The following is a 20354-nucleotide window of genomic DNA, read 5'->3' as shown; positions in this document are numbered from 1 at the left end:
CTAAATTGTAGAGATTATAATAGATGCAAAATTGTATTTCATTGTGGTTTTAATTTCCATTTACCTGATGATTAATGTTGGTCTTCTTTTATGTACTTATTAGTTATTCCTGTATTTTTTGAGTGAAATATCTGTACAAATCTTTTGCCCATTTTTACTAGGTGGTTTTCCTCTTCGTTATTGATTTGAAGGAGTTTTTTATATATACTGGATAACAGTCTCTCATCAAGTATAGGTGTTGCAAATATTTTATCTTGGACTATGGTTTGCCTTTTCATTTTTTAATAGTAGCTTTTGAATAGTAAAAATTTTTACTTTTGACCAAGTCTAATTTATCAATTTACTTTTTTAGTTCGTATTTTTAGTCCTACCCAATAAATTGATATGTTGACAAATACTATCATTACTATTAACAAAAATAACAATTGGATACTTATTAAGTAGTTACTATTGTTGTTGTGTTAAGAATTATTAAGGACATAGACATGGGAGTTACTTACACCTGGGTCTCAGGGGTACTGCCACTTTCTATGTGACTGGGAAAATGACCTGAACTCTGTTTCTGTTTTCTCATACATAAAATTGGGATGATTTTATTATATACTTTCTAAGACTGTTTGTGAGGATTAAAATAGATAATACATGTAAAGTACCTGTACAGTTCCTGGAATAGCAAACACTTCTTAAAAGTTTGCTTTTATTATTTTCAAATGTGTGTCTTTAAGATTTTCTCATCTTTTTAAAATTCCTCTCTTTTTTCCTCCCCCATCTTAGGCAGGCAGCCAAGAAATTTTTGTACACACATTGAATGGCTAACTCTACAAAAGGATTGTAACTAAAAATGACTCTAGCATACTTTGGCTTTTAATGAAGCGGTCAAGATGATACTCCTCTGAAAATAAGAGGATCATAGGGGCCAGTGAACAAGACCCTGAGTGGCCATTGACCACCTCAAGAAGCAGCTGCCCCATTCTGAGGAGCTTCTTTGGGCCCAGAGCATCGTATAACTCATAAGAGATCATCAAGCTCCCTTTTTCAGGCATGCTTTCCTGTATTTGATCTTGAGTCTCATCCTACTCTAAGACATTTTCTTTATTTTTAATATCCTCTCAAATTCGGAAAGATACTACTTTCCTGACCTTGTCATAATTAACAATAGCTATTTCTTGCTAATGAGCTACTACCTACAACTCCACATAATTCTTCTGACAAGCTGACAGCCTGACTAATTAAAAAGGTTTGACCACCCTCTCAAATCAGCTGGCAAGGCTTTGGGCTTTGACACTGAGAAAATTCTTTGAAGCTTACTTACCAATTTTATCTACTGTGTGTGAATAACAAATAAAGGGTTGGTGAATATGGAAGCTTGTCTTCAGCATGTGCTTAGCATATAAAGCCATTTTAAAGCTCTCTTTAATGGATTATCTGATAGGGATTAGAAGCTGTCTCAACCACTTCCCCTGGATAAACGCCTACTTAGAACATTAGCATTAGATAATTTTCATAAAGAACAACTGATTTTTAAACAGATATCTTTGGGGGCACCTGAGTGGCTCAGTAGGTTACGCCTCTGCCTTTAGCTTGGGTTATGGTCTTAGGGTCCTGGGTTGGAGCCCCCCATTGGGATCTCTGCTCCATGGGGAGCCTGCTTCCCCCTCTCTCTCTGCCTGCCTCTCTGCCTACTTGTGCTCTCTCTCTGTCAAATAAATAAAATCTTTAAAAAAAAACAAACAGATATCTTTGAAAATTACCATTAACCAGACAAATTTCCCCAAGAAGGTATTAACCTCAATACTTTTGAGGTTGCCTTTTCTTAATATATGTGTCAATTTCACCCACATTTCTAGTAATAAGAAATAATCACAGACACACATACACACACACACACACACACGCACATAGATACACACACGCACATAGATACACACACACACACACACATGAACACAAATACACAGAAGGAACAAAGAGAGGGGGAAAAAAAGAGTATGAGAGGGCTCAGCTGAGAAGCATGGTGGGAAATGGAGTTTTCTGGTCAACTAAACCCTCTGGTTAGGGAAATAGTGAAGCATAGTAGAAAAAACGTCAGAGTTTAGAGTCAAAGTAAGTTTTTAAGTCCCCTTTTCACCAGTTATTACCTGTGTGACCTTGAATCATAATCTCTGTGATCCACAGTTTCCTTATATGAAAAATTGAGACAGAAATGTGTATGTTACAGAGCCATTGAGACAATTCAAATTAAGGCATAAAATTTCATAAAATATAAATGTTATATAATGACGAGAAAATGTAAGAGAGTTACCCATTTATCTCTTGGAACCACCCAGGAAAGGGCTTTCAATTAAGATATCTGTTGTGATGAACATAGAATTGCACTGTTCAGATTTCCCTTCACCAAGGGACTTGTTGCCCCAATTACTAGAAGTATATCAGCTGATGTCTCTTGCTTTTAACCCATTTGGGGACTCACCTGCACAGAGCTGCCTCATGCTCTTCCCAGATTTGAAGGCCAAGCATAGATGCAGGCAGATCAATTAAGATACTTTTAGTAGTTGTCCAGGTGGGAGATGAAGGAGGTTTGGCCAAGAGTCATGGCAGTTGAGATAGAAATATATATATTAAAGATATGCTTTATAGTTTTAAGTGTTGGGTAAGAAGAACAATGGAGTAAAGGATATGCCATAAATTTTTGGCTACTTATATGACGTTTATTTTAAAACCATATTAATTTTAAAATGCCTAGTAGACCTCCAGAAGATTTAAAGGAGATAGGTAAATATATGAGTTTGGAACTCGGAGGCGAAATCAGGGCAGGAAATATAGATTTAGGTGTCATCGACATAATGGCATGAGACTAAATGATATTAACTCACTATGATATGAGAAGCTAGGTCTCTGTACCACTCAGATATGGAGAAAAGTAGTTGTCAATCTCACAATTATACTGTTGTAGAAATACAACACTTAATCAACCAGATGACTTAAATTCAGTAACAAGACCATTTAGAAAGGGGCTTCATTAAAATAAAGAGATTTTGATTCTGCTGTTGTTTTCTTCAAGCTAATAATTATAGAGCTCCTACTATGTGCTAAGTAATTTATATTCATCAGTATTTGATCCTTACAATAAATCTAGGTAAGATTTGCTATCATCCTATTGCTATCATCCTGAGGTTACAGATGAGAAAACAGATTCAGAAAAGTAAAGCAATTTGGACCAAATTACAGAATTAATAAATAATGCAGGAGATCTCATGGCACTTTAGCCTCCATATACATTGCATCATAATAGAAACAGTAATAGCAGTCATTAATGGAGTACATAGTATGTCCAGGTCCAATGTTAAAGCTCTCTATATAATGTATCTCATTTCATTTTCATAAAAAACTCTACTATTATTCTCATTTTAAAAATGATGAATACTAAGCTTAGGGATGCTTAAGTAATTTGACCAAAACTTTACAGCTTGTGAATGGCAGACTAGGGTTTCAAACACATTGTTTGATTCCAGAGTTCATGCTTTTAACCATTATGTTATATTGCCTTTCATCTCCTATGATCTTTGTTAAGTAGAAGGGAAAACATTTCTTCTAGAAAGAAATATAACTATCCCCAAATGCCAAGGCAATGGAAAGTATAACATTAAAAACAATGGGTATTTCAAAACAAGTTTCATTAGAAATAAGCTGAAGGTGATTATTAAAAATCAACAAGATATATAGAAAGCATCTGTTCAAGCATTTTCTAAAGCTATCATTTTTAAATAATGGTAAAAATATAAATGTGATTTTGTTTCTGAATCTAAATTGTTAATGGCCATGAAACAGAATGAGCATCATTAACCAACATGGAATTGAATCCATGGCATTGGGTTTTCAGGTGTTTTCAAACACTTCGTGGACTTGAAGGTTCTTCTATTCAGTGTTTTCAAAGACTTAGTGGACTTGAAGTTTCTTTTATTATCCATTTTGGAAGGACCAAGAGATGTCCTAATGGCAAAGAAACTTATGGTCCAATATCCTTCAACATAAAGGTCTACCTGTGGTTTCTCTTCTCCTGCCACTGTTTTTTAGCTCCCAAGGAAAGGGTTTCTAAACATGTCATAAATATATCCAATCTCAACAGATATTTAATTAATATATGCATTATCCACAACACAATAATTGCTTTGAGGACTCCAAATAGTTTTTGAACGTTTTGGATGAGGCTTGTCTGAAGACCTATTAATGGACATATTTATCTCAGAAGGTTTCTTACTAAGGCAAATATTTGTTTAATTAATAAATGAACCTTCAAATATCTAAGCAAAGTAGAGTTCAATAGTGTGAATTTAAAGTATCATGAAAGCCCATTGGTTTTTAACCAAGTTTGTCTCCTCTTAGTAGTGAGGCCTTCCTTTGGAATAAGGTTCAAGTCTAAGGTAAAATTGATGCCTTTTTCCTTGTGATCCTTTCAAAAAAAAAAAAAAGTCTGAAGAACTCAGTAAAGGATTGTCGAATGCTGAACAAATGAACATAAAGTCTGAAACTTTACACATGACAGAGACATGCTAGTCGACAGGGAAGAGACATGTGTAGAATCTATATCTACTTCTTCTTTCTAAGCTGTTGCCAGTCTTTCACGACAATTACTGATTGAGGGTGTTTGGCTTAAAATAATTGTATGTGTGAATATTGCTCTACAATTATGTCCTCAGAGTGGATAAAGTCTTTATTCTCTGATTTTCTAAAGCTACTACCTCGTACACATCCTGAAACACTACTGATGGGGACATTAAGTTGACCGTCTGTGTAGCTTACTATGTTTACTGAGGCCAGTGCTCCAAAGAAGCATCCAGATATTCCCTCTGGCTTAAATGCGTGTGTATGTGGGAGAGATGGGAGCAATGAAACTCCTCTGTCATTAGTACCAAGTAATTTTAAATACTCCTAGTAAGTGTTCTTTGAGAGTTCTCCAAATTGGAAAATTCCACTTGGCTTATTTCAGATCCTCTGCCTTTTTAATTATATCACAATTATACCAAATTTGATAATGGCCTAACAATCAAATGTTTTAAAATATTCGTTTAGAACATTGCATACATTTTAAATATATATTTAGTAGTAACACAATAAATAATACCTATTTTTGTGAGCTAAATTAAAAGTAATTAATACTGATAACAATAATAATAATACAAGTATAGAGGCTGCCTAGGATTTCAAAATACTAGTTCAGCTAAGCATCACGTCCTGTGGAAAAAATGCATAGCTAAATACATAGCAGCTGTTTGACACTAGAACAGCAGGAGTGTGTTTCTCAGTAGGAATTTTTCTTTTTACCAAAATTTTCATTCTGGGTATTGTAAATGGGATGTGTTGTTACAGTTCTGTTATCTTTCAATTATATAATCTGAGAGTATATAGGATTCATTGAGGTAATCTCTTCCAGCTTCCCTTCCATTGAAATTATCCTTTCTAGGATGCATAGATGGCCACTTAGACTTTCTTTGAATGTGTCCAATGACAAGGAACTTGCATCCTATAAAGCAGCCTTTTCCATGGTTGAAGTGTGCTGAGTTTTAGGAAAGTCACTTTCTGTGTTGGTTATAACCCTAACCATCACTACTACTTTTACTCCCTTGAGTAATATTGAATAAGATTAATCCTTTTCTATATGACAGTTGTTTGTATTTTTAAATACGGCTACCACTGTCCAGCTACCTGTGACAGCCCCCACCCCTAGGTTCTTCTAAAAAAAAAATACCCCATAGTTTCCACATCTATTTCTCACATGAGTTTGTCTTAAAAAACTGTCCCCTTTTCTTTGGAATTATATAGACCTGGGTTCAAACACTGACTCCCTACTATGTGAACTCTAAAATGGGGGAAACTATTACTATCAAGAGATTTTGTGAGAATTAATTAACAGGTAATTTGCATTTAATATTATTGGTTAAGCATTATTCTACTTGTGTTACAAATGATAACACACACACACACACACATACACACACACCACTAGTATAGTGTTTGATATAGTAGTAGCTTGATAAGATTTGTTTTCTTTCCCACTCACCATTCAATTACCTCTCTTTGGAATACTCTTCAGTTTCTCAAAATTCTAAACATGGGCCTGATACCCCACAGGTAATCTAGTAAGCAACAACAGAGGGGAAGTTTATTCCAGTTCTAGGACCAAGTATCATTAGGACACTCTGTAGATTAGATGAACCTAAGTAAATTCTACTGTCTCTGATCACTACATGAAGATCCTTCCGTAAGTTATGGTGACTTACTCATTTATTCAACAAACATTTATTGAACACCTGTCATAAATAAATGATGGTATCATCTGTTGAGAATATAACTGGTGATAAAAAAAAAACAGATATGCCTGCTGCCTTTGTGGAGCTTAGAGTTCGGTTTTAAAGATTGACATTAAACAAACACAAAGATAAACATGTAATTACTAATAGTAAGAAGTTATCAATGAAAAGAATGGGGTGCATTAAGGAATAATAGTAAGAATATATTCTAAATTGGGTCAATGTGTACCTAAGGAAAGGTCTTTTCTTAGAAAGAAATTCAGGCTGAAACTCAAAGGGTGAATTGGAGTTAGTCAATGATAATATTGGGAAAGGAATAATAATAATAACAATAATAATAAGGAAGGACTTAAAAATTGGTTGAAGGCCCTGAAGAAGGAAAGAGCTTGACCTGGTCAAAGACCTAAAAGGAGGAAAGTGTAGTTGGAGAATAGTGAAAAGGAACCAGAGGAACCAACTTCTAAATAAAGTTGGAAAGGTAATCCGGGGCTGTATCATGCCAGGTGATTGTTCTAAACTGATTTGGCCAATGGGACTATGTGGTACAATGTTGCACAGTCACAGCCAATGTTTGGAGAGGTATCTTGAAAGGAGGAAGCTCAAAAGGATGCAGCAAGGAAACCCCACCGGTTGTTCTTATAACTCACCTGAAGCTTATATACAAATGTACAATCAATCCATAAATAGTGGTAAATCTTTTTCATTAATACTTCCACTTACCCATTACCTGCATCTACAACTCTCACTTCAAGTTGCCTTTCTGTGCCTAGTTTTTGTCCTCCAATCTTCCCCAGATAATCCTTTCTAATCAGAGATCACCATATACAAGAGTGGAAGGAAATGGTATTCAAGGCAATTTGCACAAGTATAGTCTACTTCTATATATGGGGCTGGAACCTATATTCTGATGTGGCTGAACCTATATACTGGCTAGCCATTTACCAGCTCATTTTGCCAGTAGTGATACATCAAATCCCAAAGTTAGGCTCTGGAGTCATACTGACATGGCATGCATTCATAACCGAGGATAATTTTCATGGATAGCTCTGCTACTAATTTTCTGTGTGACATTGAACAAATAAGTTAACCTCCTTGAGCTTCAGTTTTCTCATTTGAAACATAGTAATAATAGTTACCTAGAAGGGTGGTTGTGAGAATTAAATTGAATAAAATAATATATGCAAAAGCACCTGTCACAGTGTCAAACATGCAGTAGATAATAAATGGTAACTTTATTAATGCTATGAAAAAGAATAAGTCTCTTCTACATAGTCACCATTGAGTGAACCTTCACATCCAAATAATAAAAACTTGTTTACATTTTATCATATTTAGACATAGTTGTCTTATTTGAATGTTGCTAACTTCAATTTCTATACTATTTTTATGGAACCATAGTACTAGCATCTAAAGGGAGCCTGGGAAACCATTTGTATTCTTACCCTGTGAAAATAATGTTGAAGAGTCCTCACCCTGAATCATACATAACACATGTGTACATATATATCAGAAAATACTAATTTATAGTTCCCTTTGTGCCAAGCTCTGTGCTAGGTCTTGGAGATATTAAAGATTAATAAGCATGATCTGTACCTTCAAGAGGTTCATAGTCAAGGGGCACTTGGGTGGCTCAGTCATTTGAGTGTCCAATTCTTGATTTTGCTCAGGTCATAATCTCAGGATTGTGAGACAGACAGAGCCGCAAGTCGGGCTCCATGCTCAGCGGGGAGTTGACTTGAGATCCTCTCCTGTCCTCTCCTTCTCCCCCTCTCCCTGCTTGTGTTCTCTCTTTATCTCAAATGCATCTTTTAAAAAAGTAGTTCATAGTCAAATGAGTATGACAGATCCGTATGGAACTCTATTACAAGGCTTGATCAAAAAATTGCTAACTATATTCTGTGGGAGCACAGGGGAAGGAGCAATGAATTATGCCTGTGGAAATGCCACAATGACTAGGCCTCTTATTATGCATATTTAATTTTGATAGGCATACTGACATCTCCAGACTCACTTGCTTAACAACTTAAAAATTGCATTTCATCTTTAACTACTGAACACATTATGGCTTGGAGGATATTTTCCTCAAATCAATCGACAAACCTTTTCTAAGTGTCCACTGTGTGCTAGGGGTTTTGAGGGGTAGAGGAGAAACAGATTATTTGGGAGCAGATTATTGCCTTCAAGTGCCTACAGGCTGGACAGCTGAGAGTTTAAAATTCCCCAATATAACAATTAGAGAGCAATAAACTACTATTCACTATGGTGCTGCCTCTGAGTACATCCAGAAAAGAGAGCTCAGGGTGAGTTGAAATAGTTAGAAAAAAGCAGAAATCCTTGTCCTTTCAGATTCAAACATCACTTCAGATTTCTAAAAACTACCTAGAGATGTTTAGAGAGCCATTCAGATATTCTCCACTGCATCATAACTCAAAAGAGAAAAATAAGTTGTGTGTTTCAGGATCTCTCCCAATGCTTGTTAATCTGAATTTATAGCACATTGCTTTCGGAGTGCTTTATTTAAATTCTGTTAAAAACCTTAGGTGGATTGGAAGAATAAAATTGTTCAAATGTCTATACTGCCTAGAGCAATCTCTACTTTCAATGCCATCCCAATCAAAATTCCACTGGCATTTTTCAAAGAGCTGGAACAAACAATCCTAAAATTTGTATGGAACCAGAAGAGACCCCGAATTGCTAAGGAAATGTTGAAAAAGAAAAACAAAACTGGGGGCATCACGTTGCCTGATTTCAAGCTTTACTACAAAACTGTGATCACCAAGACAGCATGGTACTGGCACAAAAACAGACACATAGACCAGTGGAACAGAGTAGAGAGCCCAGATATGGATCCGCAAGTCTATGGTCAACTAATCTTTGACAAAGCAGGAAAAAATATACAATGGAAAAAAGACAGTCTCTTCAATAAATGGTGCTGGGAAAATTGGACAGCTATGTGTAAAAGAATGAAACTCGACCATTCTCTTAGGCCATACACAAAGATAAACTCGAAATGGATAAAAGACCTCAACACGAGTCAGGAATCCATCAGAACCATAGAGGAGAACATAGGCAGTAACCTCTTTGGTATTAGCCACAACAACTTCTTTCAAGATATGTCTCCAAAGGCAAAAGAAACAAAAGCGAAAATGAACTTTTGGGACTTCATCAAGATAAAAAGCTTCTGCACAGCAAAGGAAACAGTCAACAAAACAAAGAGGCAACCCACGGAATGGGAGAAGATATTTACAAATGATGCTACAGACAAAGGGCTGATATCAAAGATCTATAAAGAACTCCTCAAACTCAACACACACAAAACAGATAATCACATCAAAAAATGGGCAGAAGACATGAACAGACACTTCTCCAATGAAGACATACAAATGGCTAACAGACACATGAAAAAATGTTCACCCTCATTATTAGAATGGCCAAAATTATCAAGACAGTAAACAACAAGTGTTGGAGAGGATGTGGAGAAAGGGGAACCCTCTTACACTGTTGGTGGGAATGCAAGTTTGTGCAGCCACTTTGGAAAACAGTGTGGATATTCCTTAAGAAATTAAATATAGAGCTACCCTATGACCTTGCAATTGCACTACTGGGTATTTACCCCAAAGATACAGATGTAGTGGAAAGAAGGGCCATCTTTACCCCAATGTTCATAGCAGCATTGGCCACAGTTGCCAAACTGTGGAAAGAACCAAGATGCCCTTCAATGGACGAATGGATAAAGAAGATATGGCCCATATATACAATAGAATATTATGACTCTGTCAGAAAGGATGAATACCCAACTTTTATATCAACATGGACAGGACTGGAAGAGATTATGCTGATAGAAATAAGTCAAGCAGAGAGAGTCAATTATCATATGGTTTCACTTACTTGCGGAGCATAAGGAATAACACGGAGGACATTTGGAGGTGGAGATTAGTGAGAAGGGGGAAATCAGAAAGGAGACAAAACATGAGAGACTGTGGACTCTGGGAAACAAACTGAGGGTTTTGGAGGGGTAGGGAATTGGGCGAGCCTGGTGGTGGGTATTATGGAGGGCATGTACTGCATGGAGCACTGGGTGTGGTGCATAAACAAAGAATTTTGGAACACTGAAAATAATAAAATAAAATGGGGGAAAAAAACAAACCAAACCAAAACAAAAACCTTAGCTGGAATATTCTTTGCTGGTCTGAAGACAGTTAGGTTAAGCATGTATTAGCGAAGATATTAGATAGACTTACAGGCTCTCCAAGCTATTACACATTTCAGAATAGGAGCAACCTGACATAAGAAAAAAGCAGGGATGCAATGAAATGCTTTCAAACCTTGCTTTTTTGTGTCAGATGAGACTTTGTAAAGGGTGTTTTGAATTTTTGAGGTGCACACACATCCTTTTCTCAGTGAAATGCCACAAGAAGGTGTGTTTAGAAAGAAGCTGACAGGGAGTGAGAAATGAGGAGAGCTGCCAAAAGGCGTTAATGAGTTGGAAGAAGGTCAACAACCCATTTCGAGCTCATTAAATCTATTATCTGAGTTCAGAGTGGTTCCAGGTGGAACTTGTGCTGATATACCCAGAACTCCCTGAACAGCCCAGAGCAATGGAAAAAAAAAAAAAGTAAATGTGATGGTGGTTTTCATGCTGTCCTTTACTTCTAAGTATGAGGAATAGAAATTTCAGACTCCTTGGTTTTGGGGGAAGATTTAAAATATAAACATGGTCAGTGACATCTGTGTTTGAGAGGTGAAAATTTTTATTGGGTGTTTAAATAAATATACAAAAAATTGAAAAATTCTTCGCACTAGTCATTTAAATTACATTGAGATATTATTCTCTACCTGTCCTTAAAATCACTCCTGTTTTCTAAGCCTAGCAGTTCTCAAACTTCAGTGTGCATCAGAAACACTTGGAGAAATCATATAGAATGCAGACTCTTGCTCCCCTTTCACGGAAGATTCTCACTAAGTAAGTCTGAGGTTTGGCCCAGGAATCTGCAGTACTAGTGACAAGAATACAGATTTCCTTTCCCTAAAGAAAGAGAATACTCCAAGGTGATACTCTCTCCTACACTATGAAGCCCAGATTGCCACAGCAGTTTGCTTTTGACTTGGTAACCTTAGTTTCAGTCTTCTATTTGACGGACATTCTCTTTTTCTTTTCTGTATATTTCAGTCACTGAGACTACATGCAGGATGGTCTGATACACACACTCATGCACACCACATATGCATACCCTTTAGGAATTAAATGTCCAAGTTTACTCCCAGATTATGTTATCATCTATTTGACTATTCATGATGAAGAAGAGGAACAGAGGCATGGCTAATCCAAAATGCTAAGTAATGCTCAAATCGTGTGATATGGCTTTGGAGTGTGTTTTCTCACTGATGTTTGAAATCTGATGTGCCTTATGGAAGGAGGTATTATATAGAAAATGTATGGAGGGGCGCCTGGTTGGCTCAGTGGGTGAAAGCCTCTGCCTTCAGCTCAGGTCATGATCCCAGTGTCCTGGGATCAAGCCCCACATCTTACTCTCTGCTCAGTGGGGAGCCTGCTTCCTTTCCTCTCTCTCTACCTGCCTCTCTGCCTAATTGTGATCTCTGTCTATCAAATAAATAAATAAAATCTTTAAAAAAAAAGAAAGAAAATGTATTGAAAGAAATCCTTAAAAACTCAAAGCCTGGTTCCACCTCAAGATTTGTGGCCAAGGTGAATTGACAGTTTCAGGATATTCTAGGGATTGGATTTGAGCCAACATTAAAACAAAAACGAAACCAGTAATCTAAACTCTAACACAAGGGAATGCTGGGAACTATCCAATTTCTTCTCTTGACCCTTTGTTTAGACCCTTCTCCAACACCATCCTGTTGAGAGTGGCCGTCTCACTTTTCAAGTCTTCACTCTCGCCTTCACCAAGTGATACGCATGGCCATCATTTATTGAGTATTTACTAGTATAACTACCCTGCCAAAAACTCTATATGAATTACCTCAATTGTCACAATACCACAATGAGGTAAATAGCATTATTAGTTCTGTTTTATAGATGTAGAATTAAGACTCCAATATAGTAAACAACTTATGCAAGGCCCCATAGCCAGTATACATCAGTGCTGAGATGAAAACTAAGTCTGGCTTCAAACTCAGAGCTCTTTTTTACTAAACTGTGTTGGTCCCCCATCAACTTATCAAACAAATTATATGAAGAACTGTGAAAGGCACTATGGAGAGCAACATTATACAAGACTCAACAATTGCCCTTAAAAGTTTTAACCAAAATGGAAAATTTAGTATTCATTTATGTTTTGGGGGGGGGAAGAAAGCTGTCTGTAAGATAAGCATTAAGTGATGATAAGTGTCAATAAATTGAAAAGTGAAAAACTAGAAGAATAAATTGCCTAAGAAAGGAAAACAGAAATATTTAACACTATATTTCTTATGCAGCTGTTTTTCACTCTTGCCCGTCAAAGATCGCAGCTCTACCATAAATTGCTGTACAACATGAGCAAATCCTATTTACTCTCTGGGTCTTGATAACCTCACTTTCTTTCTCCCTTTCTTTCCTTCTTTCCTTCCTTCTTTCCTCCCTCCCTCCACGCTTTCCTCCCTTCCTTCTTTTCTTTTCTTTCCTTCTTTCAGAGAGAGAGAGAGGAACAGTGCAGGGAGGGGCAGAGGGAGAAGAGAGAATCACAGGCAGGCTCCGCACCCAGTATGGAACCTGACATGGAGCTTGATTTCAGGACCCTGAGATCATGACCTGAGCCAAAAATCAACAATCAGATGTTTAACTGACTGAGCCACCCAGGTGTGTCCCCCGCTTCTTAAGTGGGGATATCTGAATGGTCTCTAGTTCTCTCCTGCTGAGATTCTGTGATTATATGCTAATATGGAACTCTTGCCTATGTCATCCGGAATGGAAGAATGGAGACTGAGGAGGATTTTATCAGGGATCTGATGCAGTTATTTGGTAAGAATTCTTCAAAGGAAATGTGTATCTCCAGAAAAGCAGCCCAGAGAACTTGCATGCTGTTTTTGTACAGAAATCTAATTGTGATAAGGTTGGGGGGGGGGAGCCATATTTCATAACTGTACTTTGCAACGTGTCTACAGAATTTTTAAAATAGAAAACATTTGTATCTGAGTTATTCAGGCAAATAGGAAGTGCCAGAGAAGTAAAGACAAATTTAGTCACTGCTTCTGGTACATCTGGTGAAATGTATAGTCCAGCCAAAAGGTTAAAACTGAATAGCCCTAATTGCTGAGAATTCAGATAAGGCATATTCAATAGCCATGAACACCATGACTATCCATCATACCATCTGATCCTTCTTCACAGCAAATGGAGAGCAATGATGAGGACGTGCTGCCCTGACACAGTCTCAGAAATGGGTCCCTCTTTTCTCTGGCATCCAGAATCCAATTTCAGGAATGAATAAACAAACCAACCCTGACCTGCTTCTCCAGCGGCAATATAATTGTCTAGTTACCTTGTTGACTAGAAATTTAGCCTCCTTAATAAAAGGCAAAATGGCCCAGCACTATTCAAGCTTCAATGTCTTATGCAATGAGAAGGTAAGATTCATTCTCAATGCAAGCTTAGGAATGTCTAAGGCCTTTACATTGTAATAGGCAGATGAAATGATTCAAGCATGCCAGAAGTCCCTGTCCTTTGTCTTTCTTTCAGCTGTCTTAGCACAAAATCACAGCTAATCCTCCTATGGATCTTGGCTTTTGACTTAAGGAATACAACACTTTTAAAGTTTGTGTGGATATTAATTAAAGAGGGGAGGCAGCCTAAAGTTTGCATCCCCAATGTGGCCTTCCCTCTTCCTAACTAATCCTTCCTCACCTCCCCATGTTTTGTACCTTTTTTTTTTTTTCAGTCTCACACAACCTTTCCTCTGTCTTGTACTCTCCCAGGTCCTCTATTATTCCTCAAGCTTTTTTATTTTTTTCTTGCTTGTGCCTTAAGCCTGTCTGAACTTACTATGGCTTAACTTTGTTGACAGCCATACTAAACTAAAGAAGTCCCTGGCCCCTGACCTTCAAAATGTTCAGATGTGGTCTTCATAAATGCCCTGATATTAAAGGCCTGCCATATACTTTTTCATTCTTTACCACATCTAGGGCTAGAAGCTGAGAAAATGGTCAATAAATCCTTTTTAGTTAAATGTAATAAATGAATTATTCCTCTAGGTTTCCATATGTTGCTGGGAATAAGACATTTTGGCTTTCAACATCTGATAGAATTTGACATTGACACGAGAACTCAGAATTTGACCTGCTTGAAAGACTATAGATTTTTAATATTCCTATTCTGTCAGTATTGAATAAGACTTAGTAATAGCCTCAAAATTCAAAGTTGTCATTTTTTATTGAAAGTAGTAGAGTAGGGAATTGGAATAACTTTTTCATAACAATTCTTGGCAACAATCATTCTTGTGTTTAACTCCCAGACATCTCACTTTTAGGAAATAATTCCAAATTTTAAGCAAGATGTTAGCTCAGTTTTGTTTTTGCCGAATAGAAAAGAGTTTTAATACTTGAGTTCTAATAGGTTGTGAGCTCTTCCATCCTTCCATTATAATTGCCTTCCAAGGTCGTATAATATTACTTGCATAAAATTTGTCATTATTGAAGACCTGATTCCAAATATAACAAATCCAAATTGTTAACTTTCTAAGTTGGGAAAGCCATGGTCCCAGACAGATGTAATCAGACATGCCAGTTCTCACTGAGAGGAGTTTCAACCACACCCAATCGTGCAAATTTTATACAAAACCAAGTTTCTCTTCCTTGCTGTCTTGAAGAAAGGAATTTGGCACAGAAACTTTATCTTGGTGCTCAAGTGTGATGGTGTACCATCAACACATTCATTCATTTCATTCTCTTCCCAGTCAGGGAATCTTCTCTCACCTCTCAGAGAGAAAGAGAAATATGGGTTACAGGCCAAATATGAAGATAGAATTAAAAAAAGAAGATATGTCAAATGGATTGAAACTTACAATGCTGCTTCCCTACTGCAATTTTTGCTATTTAATTCTTTGCTAGCATTAATTAATTAATTAATTATTATTATTATTTTTTTACTGTCAGGCATTCTGTCCAAGAGACCTTATAGATAAAGGGGGCAACCAAGAACCAAGTCAGCTAGGTCTTTTTGCAGTATGTTATGGAACTAAGAGAGAATGAACACCTTCATAAATTTATAAGTGCTTACTTAGGTTGTTTATTGATAATTATCTTTTGCTTTAGTTTTCCCATAAGAAGATATGCTAAATCCAGAGTGACCCCCTAGTTATCAACTCTCTTGAGCTTATACTAGGTTCCCCTTTGTTTATTGATCTTCAAAGACTATGCACACAGGAACAGCTGCTGACCTTGAGTCTTGAAATTCCCAAACAATAGGGGAAAATTAATGATTTCATTATTGAGCTGTATACCAATTTGACAGCAAGTTTGTTAAGATGCGGCATTATATGTAGGCAGGCAGAGCAGAGACCTATATGCTGTGAACTCAAAAGTGCTAGGAAAGCCTCTTTATTTCTTAGAATTTCTGCCACCACTTTCACTTATTGACTAATGTGTATAATTCATTCATTCATTTGTTTGTTTATTTATTATATAGAAAGAGTATGCACACAAGCAGGATAAGGTGGCAGAGGGAGGAGGAGAGGGAGAATCTTTTTTATTTTATTTTATTTTATTTTTATTTTATTATTATTTTTTATTAACATACAATCTATTATTTGCTTCAGGGGTATAGGTCTGTGAATCATCAGTCTTATACAATTCACAGCACTCACCATAGCACATACCCTCCCCAGTGTCCATAACCAAGCCACTCTATCCCTCTCCCCTACCCCGGAGTAACCCCCAGTTTGTTTCCTGAGATTAAGAGTCTCTTGTGGTTTTTCTCCCTCCCTGGTCCCATCTTGTTTCATTTTTCCCTCCCCCCGCCCTTCCTCTCAAATTCCTCATATCAGAAAGATCATACGATAATTGTCTTTTTCTGGTTGACTTATTTCACTTAGCATAATACCCTCTAGTTCCATCCACGTCATTGCAAATGGCAAGATTTCAGGTTTTTTGAGGGCTGCACAGTATTCCATTGTATATATATATACCACATATCCATTCATCTATTGATGGACTTCTAGGTTCTTTCCATAGTTTGGCTATTATGGACATTGCTGCTATAAACATTCAGGTGCATGTGCCCCTTCAGATCACTACATTTGTATCTTTAGGGTAAATACCCAGTAGTGCAATTGCTGGGTTGTAAGGTAACTCTATTTTCAACTTTTTGAGGAACCTCCATATTGTTTTCCAGAGTGGCTGCACCAGCTTGCATTATCACAAACAGTGTAGGAGGGTTCCAGAAAGAGAATCTTAAGAAGGCTCCATGCCCACTGTGAAACCAGCATTGGGCTCATTTTCATGACCCTGAGATTAGGAACTGAGCTGAAATCAAGAGTTGGATGCTTAACTGACTGAGCCACCCAGGCATCCCTTGGCTAATGCTTAAAAAAATCTGACCATCAAATTGACATCTTTTAGACTTAACATTTTGATTTCTGTTTAAAATGTAATTACAGATGCATACACACACCCACTGAAACTCCCTAGGTTGTTTTTGGTGATTTATATCTGAGTGTGAATTTTGCATTTAAATTTAGGTAGAAAACATTTGGTGCCAAGTATCTGTTGGGGACCGCAAAGAGGTTACCTACAAGGACCAGGGGGAAAGTACATGGACATATGACAAATGCCTTTGTTTCATGATTTTGCCAAAATTTGACGCTAATAATGCTCCTAATAGGGATAGTTTTTATTCTCTTTTCCTTTGTTTTTTAGGGTTCTGTGTGATAGCTCAGGAAAGAGATTACAGAGCTAACTGAGCTCTTTTTAGGATTGAGAACGCATCTTCCACTTTTCGTGTATGCTTTTTAGTACCCAAGGGTATATACACAAAATAAATAAATAAATAATATTGGTCAACTTTCCCTGTTCGAAAAGAGGGTATAAATGATAGTGTTTGAAAGGAGTACAAGAAAGAAAGATAGAATTTCCCTTTCTTATAATCAGACCTACAATTTCTTCCATTAACTCCAAGGCTAATCCCTGTACCCACTTAGTCCCAGTCAACACAATCCCTAAGCAAACAATTTCTCGTGAGAGATGAGGCAAAGGAAAGCCAGAATCTATTCAAAGATAGAAGGAAAATATTACAAAGAAATGTCTTACATTCTTACACTAATCACTACTGCTTCCTTTGGAACTGAACAAAAAAGGAGGGGACAAAGAAAAATGCCAAAAGAGATCAGCAGAAAATAGATTCAATTTACTTAAATTCAACAAAAACATATTGAGACCTTACATAGTAAGGAAAGGAGGACATGGTTCTTATTCTCATATTCTAATATTGGAAGAGGTTAATGACAAGTGTCAGCTATGTAGATAAATAGTTCAAATAAAAGTCAGAATTAGAAAAGTTCAGTAAAAGAGGTAGAACTCAAATGCTCTCGATTTCCAAATGAAGATATACTACTACTAGTAGTAGCAGAAGTAGTACCAGCAGCAGCAGCAGCGGTAGTAGTAGTAACAATAGCAACAACAACAATAATAACTACTAGTGTCTACTGAGGTCATTATATATGAAATACTGTGCAGAACACTTTTGTAAGAAAATTTTCTCATTTATTTTTTCTCATTTAATTTAATCTTCATACCAACTCAATCAGTTAGGGACCATAATTATTATCATGTTCTGAATGAATAAATTGAAGCTAAGATATTTAGTAACTTTCCCATGGTTACATTGCTAAAATGTAGTAGAACTAGAATTATCATTTCAGAACCTATGTTGATAGGAAACATTTCACAGAACAGATAATACTTAAGAAAGTCTTTGAGGAATGGGTTGGATTTTAATAAATAAGCAATACAAACAAAACTGCAGAGACCATAAAAGCATATGTGGCATGTTGAAAGGGTTGCAAATGGTACAGTTTAGCTGTAGCAAAGCCAAATCTATGGTGCTAGTGGCAGAAGGAGCCAAATCAAGAAGAAAGCCAGTTTAGAGGGGAAAATGATGAGTGTGGCTGTGGACTTGCAATAACCTCATCCCTGATTCAAGACTCATATTTTCATCTTCATAGAGGGAAAGATAAAGAGAAAAGAATAGGTCAAGAACAGAAACTTAGGACACAGCCATACTGATAGCGTATGAAGACGAACAGCTATCAGCAATATGGATGAAAACAAAAGCAGTTAGATGGGTAAGAGGAAAGCCAGAAGTTTTCAGTGTGGTAGATGCCATGGAAGATCAGGATGCCGAAAGAAGGCTTTTAGTCCCTAGTGTCAAATGCTATCAGAATTGAAGAGAATCAGGACTTATAGTAGGTTAAATTGTTATTACTTCTTGATCACTTTCTGTACTCCAGATACTATATTCAGTCACTTTATAGGAATTGTCCCACTTGATCCTCAGAACCACTGTAAGGTAAGGGCTGTTATTTGCCCCCATTTGAAAAACAAGAAAACTAAAATTTGGAAAGGTTAAGAAACTTGATCAAGGCCTCATAGCTAGTTAAGAGTCACAGCCTGGACTTAAACCCAAATCTGTTTAATTCTGAAGCCTATGTTCTTAATCTCTAGTATCTGCCATTAAATTTATGGTCCCCTTTGAGAAAGAGGTTTCAGCAGAGTAATAAGAATAGGAGTCAAATAACAAAAATTGATTGGGAAGGAGAGGACAGATGTGAGAATGATTATGGAATAAGTGGCTGGTAAGATAGTGGAGGTTATAGGTATCAATTTATTATGTCTACAGTTTAGAAGGATCAGAAAAGAAAGGTAAACAGTAGGGAAGTGTAGCTTGAGATGACAGAAGAGTCAAGGGAAGTTTCTTTTAGATTAGGGTAGGACAGAACCTATTGTTTATTGAAGAGTAATAGCCAATAGAGAGGGAGAGAAGGGGCACAATTTATAGAAAAGTAGTGTTGCAAAGAAAGGAAGGGTGAGATTAAGAGGAGAAAGTTTCAATTTACAAAAAGAGACATTTATTAGCTTGATCCTATCAAAATGTGACTTTCTCATGTCTGATTCTTTTAAGACCTTACTTGGCTAAGTATAATTAATTATAACTGGTATATTTTATATAAACATTTATTCATATAAGTATAATAAAATATGAAATTAATATGAAATATTAGGTAAAATTTAGTAGGCATTATAAGAAATGAATTAATTGGAGGTGTCAAGATATTAGATAATAACGTAGTATGTTAACTCTGTGATAGTTAAATTTTCGTAGAAATGTTGGAAACAGAGTACATTTACACTGTTCCAGGTGACCCTCAGATACAGACCTTGTTAAAGTGAACCTGGCATTTATTCAGCAAACATTAATTGAAAGTCTGTTATGTGCCAGACTTTATGGTAGGCATAGAAGATACAGATAAAAGACAAGAGTTAGCATCTCCAAATATCTCACAGCCTAGGGAGGAGGCAGAAAAATCACCATAGCATAGTGTAGCATGATGAATGCTATGATAGAGGTAAAAACCATGAAACACTGGAGCCCTGGATAAGGAGACAAGGGTGAATTACAGGGAAGGCTTCCCAAAGAGATGATATTTGAGATGAGTTTTGACCTTGTACTGTTGCTTTTATAGGAACCTGCACAAGGGGCCAGGCATTCCCCTAAGAGATCACATTACAGGCAACAGCTGCAACTCACCACCCTGGCTTCATCCTCAGTGTCTGACATCAAGGTCACTGAGCTGAAAGTTTAAGGGGGATGGTAAATAAAATGGCTCTAAACCTAACTCTGGGCTATTGGGTAGTAGGAAATGAAGGCTGTCTGTTCCAAATTATAATATAAATAGGTAGCTTTCCTTTTACCAGGGTCGGGATCATGAGAAAACAAGAAGGGGAAGTGGAGAGGGGCTAGAAGAAGGAGGAAAGAAGGAAAAGCTACCTTGTTATTAGATCTTCCTGCCTACTAGGAAGAAAGACTTATCTCTGCATATATATCACTTGTCT

The 20354-nt window shown here is 36.8% G+C and overlaps 1 protein-coding gene across 4 annotated transcripts in view; it reads left to right on the top strand.

Moving 5' to 3' along the window:
- The window catches only part of IL1RAPL2 (interleukin 1 receptor accessory protein like 2), a 1238422-nt gene that overhangs the window by 1078427 nt on the left and 139641 nt on the right, over positions 1-20354 (top strand). The gene's annotated exons all lie outside the window — the stretch shown is intronic.

Source organism: Lontra canadensis, unplaced genomic scaffold (genome assembly GCF_010015895.1).
Source record: "Lontra canadensis isolate GAN:19392208 unplaced genomic scaffold, GSC_riverotter_1.0 scaffold172, whole genome shotgun sequence".
Taxonomy (NCBI): Eukaryota; Metazoa; Chordata; class Mammalia; order Carnivora; family Mustelidae; genus Lontra; species Lontra canadensis.
Note: the sequence above shows the minus strand (reverse complement) of the source record. Positions and strands in the feature narration are given on the sequence as shown.